At 40.2% G+C, this 8,213-nt stretch overlaps 1 protein-coding gene across 8 annotated transcripts in view; it reads right to left on the minus strand.

Annotated features, from left to right (window-relative positions):
* prrc2a (proline-rich coiled-coil 2A) overlaps nucleotides 1-6,975 on the minus strand; it is a 50,015-nt gene extending 43,040 nt beyond the window's left edge. For 7 of the 8 annotated variants that reach the window (XM_060904644.1, XM_060904643.1, XM_060904641.1 and 4 more), the window contains exon 1: nucleotides 6,603-6,975. The gene's annotated coding sequence lies outside the window, so the exon portion shown is untranslated. The remainder of the gene's footprint in view (nucleotides 1-6,602) is intronic. The other variant, XM_060904638.1, reaches the window with a different exon arrangement.
* Between the last annotated feature and the right edge of the window lie 1,238 nt (nucleotides 6,976-8,213).

Below are 8,213 nucleotides of genomic sequence, written 5' to 3' on the forward strand. Positions count from 1 at the left end.
CGTGTGAAGATATGAAGTTTATCTTCAAATGGTGACGAGTGAAAACATTTTCAACACAAGATGATAACAGTCATATCTTCACACCACCATGTAATGTTCTTTAGATTATATGGACACATCCACACACACACAAAAAAAAAAGTTAATTAAAAGAATTTTAATTTTGACCCAGTTCGCCATTTTGACAACGCACATCTAGTCAGCAGGAAAACACTGGGAGTAATGTCATCGGAGTGAAATATCAGGAATTATTATACATACAGGACACTTTTTTGATGGAATAAAAACGTGTTCTATTCCCTTCTAGCGGGTTTCATTCATTTGGTTTGACAGCATGCGATATTGTTAGCATATTGCTTATCCTACGTGTATTACATCACTCTACCCAGTGGAGAATGAGCGTTGAATATCTCATCTCATCTCATTATCTCTAGCCGCTTTATCCTTCTACAGGGTCGCAGGCAAGCTGGAGCCTATCCCAGCTGACTACGGGCGAAAGGCGGAGTACACCCTGGACAAGTCGCCAGGTCATCACAGGGCTGACACATAGACACAGACAACCATTCACACTCACATTCACACCTACGGTCAATTTAGAGTCACCAGTTAACCTAACCTGCATGTCTTTGGACTGTGGGGGAAACCGGAGCACCCGGAGGAAACCCACGCGGACACGGGGAGAACATGCAAACTCCACACAGAAAGGCCCTCGCCGGCCCCGGGGCTCGAACCCAGGACCTTCTTGCTGTGAGGCGACAGCGCTAACCACTACACCACCGTGCCGCCCTAGCGTTGAATATGGTTTACGATATTGCATGGTTGCCAAGACATGACGTCACACATTGGAGACGTAAAACTTCCGCACTAGCCAGCGACTGACAATTCATAAACAAACACAGCCGCCAGGTTTGCGTCATTAAATACAGAAGATTGAGAGAATTTTGAAAGAGAAAGACGCATTGAACACCCAAAAGACGTGTGTATAACAATAATAATAACTGGTTTTATATTATATTTGTCTTCGACTGATTCAATATCATACTAGCTGAATGGAATATATCTGATATCTGCAATGTATTTTCTATGAAAAATGTGAGTTTTTCAACACATGAAGATAAACTTCATATCTTCAATCCAATGTGTGATTTTTCTTATTATATCGACACATTTCACAAACAAAAACTACCCAAATTTATCAAAATTCATCAATTTCCTCACAAGTGACAGATTTATGTAACAGTTTTGGTTCTCTGTGTCCCAGATGGAGCTCGTATGAAACACCACTTGCATTTATTTCCCAGTAATTTTTTTTTTTTACAAGTGTCCATATAGAGGTCCGTATCGTGAAATACCATGACCAAGGTCTTGAAAGTACTGACCGAGGACCTCTGGGCCGTGATCAGTATTTAAGGCCGAGGACCTTAAGTTGGTAAATAATGTTTATTTTTTTCTTTACCAAATTCTAACAGAAAACGAGAGTGCCCAAAAGGGAAAACCAAGACGACGCAAGCTGCTATTTTGAATCCTCACTGACGGCTATAATGCAAATTACTTCGTCCTTGGTATACAAGTGCACTTCCATGGCGGGGGGCGGGGGACCAACTACATTTTGCCACCTATGTAGTCCCCTATTTATACAAATAGGAGTCATTCAGGATTCAGCCATGTTTTTGCTAGGCGTTGGCTAGGGATGTTAACCGATGACCGTTTGACCGATGGTTGACCGAATCAACGTCAACCAGTTAATTTTTTTTTGGTTGTCGGTTAAAAAAAAAAAAATCAATCGTTTTGAAGCTGCCAATTTTGAAGCGGAGAACCTGGAATTCTGTGTTGTAAACGCTTGGGGCGTGCCATGCGGTGTAAGGACGACAGCTGACAAATCAGAAACACCCATTCAGTCATATCCTGCCCCAGTTGAAGACAATTGCCACTCGGCGAAAGCAAAAAAAAAAAGTGTAGACACAGGCTTTTTAGCTTACAAATTACTAATTACTTGGCGCTGTGATCATCATAGGGCTGGGACGGTTTGACTTTTCTTAACGGTATGATCTACTAACCACGATATTAAAGGAAAACTGAAGGCAATTTTTTTAATCAAAATTCTATTTCTCATTTTATTAATTATACGAATGCATTTTTGATCACTATTTTGTCACTGCTGTAGCAAGTTATGAGTGTTTTGAAATAGGCGCAGATGCCGACTCTTGGAGGGAAGGGGAGAGAATGAAACGACAGCGGTGTCTGAGGGGGAGTGACAAACGCAGCTTTTATGTCTGTGAGCCAAGTCGGTGACGGCTTCAGAACAACTTCAATACCATGCAGTAATGGCGTGTTGATATTGGTAACGGCGTTATAACGATTGTAGCTAATTAATTAGATGACCCGGCGTTATAACAGCCTTTATTTTAACGCCGTTATTCCCATAACTGAATGTTATGTACTTCTTCTAGCACTTGACTTTAATTTCAACGCCATCATGGCCAACTGAAACTGTCTCTAAGCTGGAGCCATTTGTCCTCCGCTCCAATACAAACCCCTCGACATCAGTGCCGCGTTTGACTAAATGTTTCGCGCTGTAGAAAAGGTAATGTGAGTGGAGGGCAGCGACTGGGACTGAATGTGCGGATGCTCGCGGTTAGATTTAGAATAGATTCTAATAATTCCAATTCTAGAACTTTAAACTCATAGGTTAACCGACTTTAACCGGCTAATGAGGCTCGGTGGTCGGTCAAGATTTTTTTTAGTTTTTGCCATCCCTAGCATTAGCAAGTTACAGGTTGTCGTTTTCTCCTGAAATGTTTTCTTTTATTTCTTCTTCTTCCTCAGGGTAATAAAACTCGCTTTCTCTGTGAAGACTGTCGCTATCACTATCCATGCTGTAAAATTAATGCTATTTTCCTGAGAAACGCTGGCAAAAAATGTATAAGATTTTTGATAATCTTATTAAATGACAAAAAATGGTACTATGTTTGTTGTTGTTGTTGTGAACGAGCGAGTTGCCAGAGGTCCGTATCCGGGGTCTGTACGGACCCGCCTGCCAGCCAATCAGAGCGCAGGATTTGGACCGCAAAAAAAAAATAAAGCAAATTATTTTTCCAACATACGGATAATTGTCTCATTTTTAGTTTGTAAGGATTTTTGTGAGGGTTTATAAGGCTGGACTCTGAAATGTGTTGACGGGTAGGCAATTACAGGAGAACTGAAGTCATTTTTAAACTTGCTTTATTTCTTAATTAACGTGTTATTCAATTACGTTTTCAGTTTTAGTAACCTTGTATCGTGACTCGTATTGGCAACTAATATTATATATATATATATATATATATATATATATATATATATATATATATATATATATATATAAAACCGCAGGCATCACTTATCTGCACAATCTTCGCGAGACTTCAAAACATGAAGTGTCAGCCAGGTGTCGGTGCCGCCATTTTGAAAACTGTTTTCCAAACGAAATATTGCACAAAAAAGTTTAAATGATGATTACTGCCTACTTTTTTGCAAAAACTTTCCTGATTGCTATCAAAACAAACAAAACTTCCGGCTTGATTATTAGATTTACTTTATTCATCCCACATCGGGGAAATTCACGTGTTACAGTAGCAAGAAAATTTCAAACAGATAACAAATAAAACTGAAATAAAAATTAGACAAACGAAGGATTAAATACAGAGGGCTATTTACATTATCTACCGTGAAAAAGTATAGAAAAATTGCCTTATTGAGAGGCTCAGAAAAATTGCACATTACAGGTAGACTCTGTATACACACACACACACATATACATAAATAATATTTATATTATATAAATTAGGGATGGCGAAAACTAAAAAAAAAAAAATCTTGACCGACCACTGAGCCTCATTAGCCGGTTAACCCATGAGTTTAAAATTCTAGAATTGGAATTATTAGAATCTATTCTAAATCTAACCGCGAGCATCCGCACATTCAGTCCCAGTCGCTGCCCTCCACTCACATTACTTTTTCTACAGCGCGAAACATTTAGTCAAACGCGGCACTGATGTCGAGGGGTTTGTATTGGAGAGGAGGACAAATGGCTCCAGCTTAGAGACAGTTTCAGTTGGCCATGATGGCGTTGAAATTAAAGTCAAGTGCTAGAAGAAGTACATAACATTCAGTGATGGGAATAACGGCGTTAAAATAAAGGCTGTTATAACGCCGGGTAATCTAATTAATTAGCTACAATCGTTATAACGCCGTTACCAATATCAACACGCCATTACTGCATGGTACTGAAGTTGCTCTGAAGCCGTCACCGACTTGGCTCACAGACATAAAAGCTGCGTTTGTCACTCCCCCTCAGACACCGCTGTCATTTCATTCTCTCCCCTTCCCTCCAAGAGTCGGCATCTGCGCCTTTAGTTTGTGTGGAGAGATCTGATCTGCAATAACAAGCATTGTTGGCTACAGACCGAAACATACTTTCAGAATGCACTGGCCAAGGCAGGACTAAACTCGATGCGCCTTCTAATAATAATTAAAAAAAAAAAAAAAAAACAGAATAGTAATTTGTAAGCTAAAAAGTCTAGCCTGATACTTTTTGAGACTTTTCTTTCGCCGAGTGGCAGCTGTCTTCAACTGGGGCGGAAGGGCAGGACATGACTGAATGGGTGTTTCTGATTTGTCAACTGTCATCCTTACACCACATGGCACGCCCCAAGCGTTTACAACACAGAATTCCAGGTTCTCCGCTCCAAAATCGGCAGCTTCAAAACAATTGATTTTTATTTTTTTTTACCGACAACCAAAAAAAAAATTAACCGGTTGACGTTGATTCGGTCAAACATCCCTAATATAAATACAAGTATGTCAGCATTCGAAAGAGGGCGCGCACGTCTTTTGACGACGCTGGCAGATGTTGGTGACTTGATTTCCGCTGTATGTTTTACTTCCGTCCTACGATGTCTCGCACAGGTCTCAACGAATCTCGTTTACAGCCATCGCTTTGACATATAGACTGATATTACAGAGCATATTTCAAACATTCATAACTTGCTACAGCAGTGACAAAATAGTGATCAAAAACGCATTTGTACAATTAATAAAAAGAGAAATAGAATTTTGAGTAAAAAAAATTGCCTTCAGTTTTCCTTTAATATCGTGGTTAGTAGATCATACCGTTAAGAAAAGTCAAACCGTCCCAGCCCTATGATGATCACAGCGCCACGGGTTTATATCCTGCTGAAAACCGTAAACGCCATCATCATCGCCACTACGCACAACAACCCGGAGAATTTAATCCACTTCTTCCAACTAATCTCATTTTTAAATTAAGCAGAGCAGCGTCATGTTTATCTGGTGGAAGGTTTGAAAATGAGGTCATGCCATGGCCGGTGAAGCTCCACGGGGTCGCGCGAGCTCAAGGCCTCATCACCCGTGTAGCTTAGCAACAAGCTAGCGTTAACGGAACCAACAGTGCGACAATACACAAAGGATATACGGCAGAAAAAATGAAAATGAAATAAAACAAGTGTGCTTAGTAATTAAATAAACAGCTAAACCCTGAAACGTGCATCAAAATAAATTAAATGGTGTAATAAAGTTACACTTAGTTTGACCGGGTTAGCATTGCTAAGCTAGCTGTTAGGACCAGTTAGGCCTCAGGATGAGAGGAAAGGATTTATAATAATAAGCACCAGGATTATAACTATACAAGTTAAAGTAAACGGATTATAATCAGAATAAAGAGCAAAGAGAAACTGACTGAAGGGGCAATCTGACACCAGGGGAGAAAAAGTGTCTTTAGTTACACAAGAATGTTTTTTGTATTACAGGACGGTGTTTATTAATAATAATAATAATAATTAATAAATAAATAAAAACCACACACACGTACAGATATCGAGAAAAAGCCAAAACAACCACGTCTAAAACCAGATCCAAGCTGTGCACTAATGCACTCATTTACAAGAACAAAACACAAAATGGCGGCCACTCGGGTGAAGGCCGTTCGCATCCGGCTAACTCACATCACTGATACGTGACGGCGTTCCTCCTGCTTTTAACACTTCATATAAACACACACACAGTTTACACCCTGAAATGTTAAATCTTAAACAAGAGAAAAGTGTCCTAAACTGGCTTTACGAAGGGAAAAAAAAAGACTCTTAACGTATTAAGTTTCAAAAGTTAGCACACACGTCGCTAAGCTGCTAAACCAAACACAGCAGGATATTACGTAAAGATTTAACTCAAAAACTCACTTTAATGCACTTTCAAAACACTAAGAAGCAACGTGTAGGACTAAAATTGGTGTATTTAAGTATTTTAATGCTGCAAGTGATCAGGTTTGCTGTAAAAGCTGCCCCTATGCTATGCTACGTTATGCTATGCTATGCTAGCTACGAGTCAGGATGAACCCAGTGTATAAAGCTAAGCACCACGAACACAATCTATATATAAATATACACACATTACACAAACATATTTATAAATACTAATAAATCTAACATGGTTAGATAGCTTCAAGGCAGGTAATAAGTGTAGCTGTATAGCTAGCCTAGCATCTTGACCCCCCATAGAACGAGCTGAAATAAATACGAATAATAAATTAAGGCACATTTACTGACCTGGTCTTGTTCCGACTCGTCTCGAGGTTGTTATCGGTGGATTAGGTTATGAATAAACGTTAACGTTAGCTCGCTAGCTCAGTCTTATAGCCAGCCCTGAGTATAATCACCTCCTAAAGCTCTAACACACTACCAAATCCGGACAGCTCACGCAGCAACAAGCCTCAATAATAATAATAACAATAATGATGATGATGATAATAATAAATGATTAGTATTGATCAGATTGGGACCACTGTAGACGGATGTGTGTGCAGTCAAGCTTACTTGTACTCCTTTTTCTTTTTCCCCCCACAAAACAAATGAAAAAGGGAAAATAAAATATTATAGAAGTGTAATCGATCCGTCAACTACAAGAGCCGTCAACGGCTACTGAAGCTGTAGCGCAGAGAGGGGCGGAGAGCAAGGCGAAAAGGGGCAGGGTCTAATTAGCATAATGAGATTCGAATCATCCTAGGGGCGGGGTTAAGCACTCAGCAAAATCCTAGAAGACACTATGGGAAAGGGGGGCATTATGAGGGCCCCACTTTTTTGGGGGTACAAAGATTATAACTTTATTAACAGTGTAATAGAACAATAAACATCCATCCATTATCTCTAGCCGCTTATCCTGTTCTACAGGGTCGCAGGCAAGCTGGAGCCTATCCCAGCTGACTATGGGTGAAAGGCGGGGTACACCCTGGACAAGTCGCCAGGTCATCACAGGGCTGACACATAGACACAGACAACCATTCACACTCACATTCACACCTACGGTCAATTTAGAGCCACCAATTAGCCTAAAGCCAGTATCTCACTGGGCTGCGACAGCTTGCGAACGTCATTTGTGACAGAGTTTCAAAAGTGTCTTGAAACGTTCATGGGGCTTCTCAATTTCCTCGCGTGAGTTCCAAAGTGTCGCTCCTTCGCCGCTGAAATTTTGAACATGTTCAAAAAATTCATGCGACAAAATTTCTCTCAAAATAGCCGCAAATGCGTCGCTGGTGTCGCAAAGCCGTCGCGAACCCTTCTCGAGTCAGTTTCCGTGAGGCTTCCTCTACTTCCCTGCCTGCCGAGGGAAAGCCGGGCTGCGACAGCCTGCGATTAGTTGCAGACACGACAATTACGGTAAAATACACTACCGTTCAAAAGTTTGGGGTCACTTTGAAATGTCCTTATTTTTGAAAGAAAAGCACTGTCCTTTTCAATGAAGATCACTTTAAACTAATCAGAAATCCACTCTATACATTGCTAATGTGGTAAATGACTATTCTAGCTGCAAATGTCTGGTTTTTGGTGCAATATCTCCATAGGTGTATAGAGGCCCATTTCCAGCAACTCTCACTCCAGTGTTCTAATGGTACAATGTGTTTGCTCATTGCCTCAGAAGGCTAATGGATGATTAGAAAACCCTTGTACAATCATGTTAGCACAGCTGAAAACAGTTGAGCTCTTTAGAGAAGCTATAAAACTGACCTTCCTTTGAGCAGATTGAGTTTCTGGAGCATCACATTTGTGGGGTCGATTAAATGCTCAAAATGGCCAGAAAAATGTCTTGACTATATTTTCTATTCATTTTACAACTTATGGTGGTAAATAAAAGTGTGACTTTTCATGGAAAACGCAAAATTG

Source organism: Neoarius graeffei, chromosome 22 (genome assembly GCF_027579695.1).
Source record: "Neoarius graeffei isolate fNeoGra1 chromosome 22, fNeoGra1.pri, whole genome shotgun sequence".
Taxonomy (NCBI): domain Eukaryota; kingdom Metazoa; phylum Chordata; class Actinopteri; order Siluriformes; family Ariidae; genus Neoarius; species Neoarius graeffei.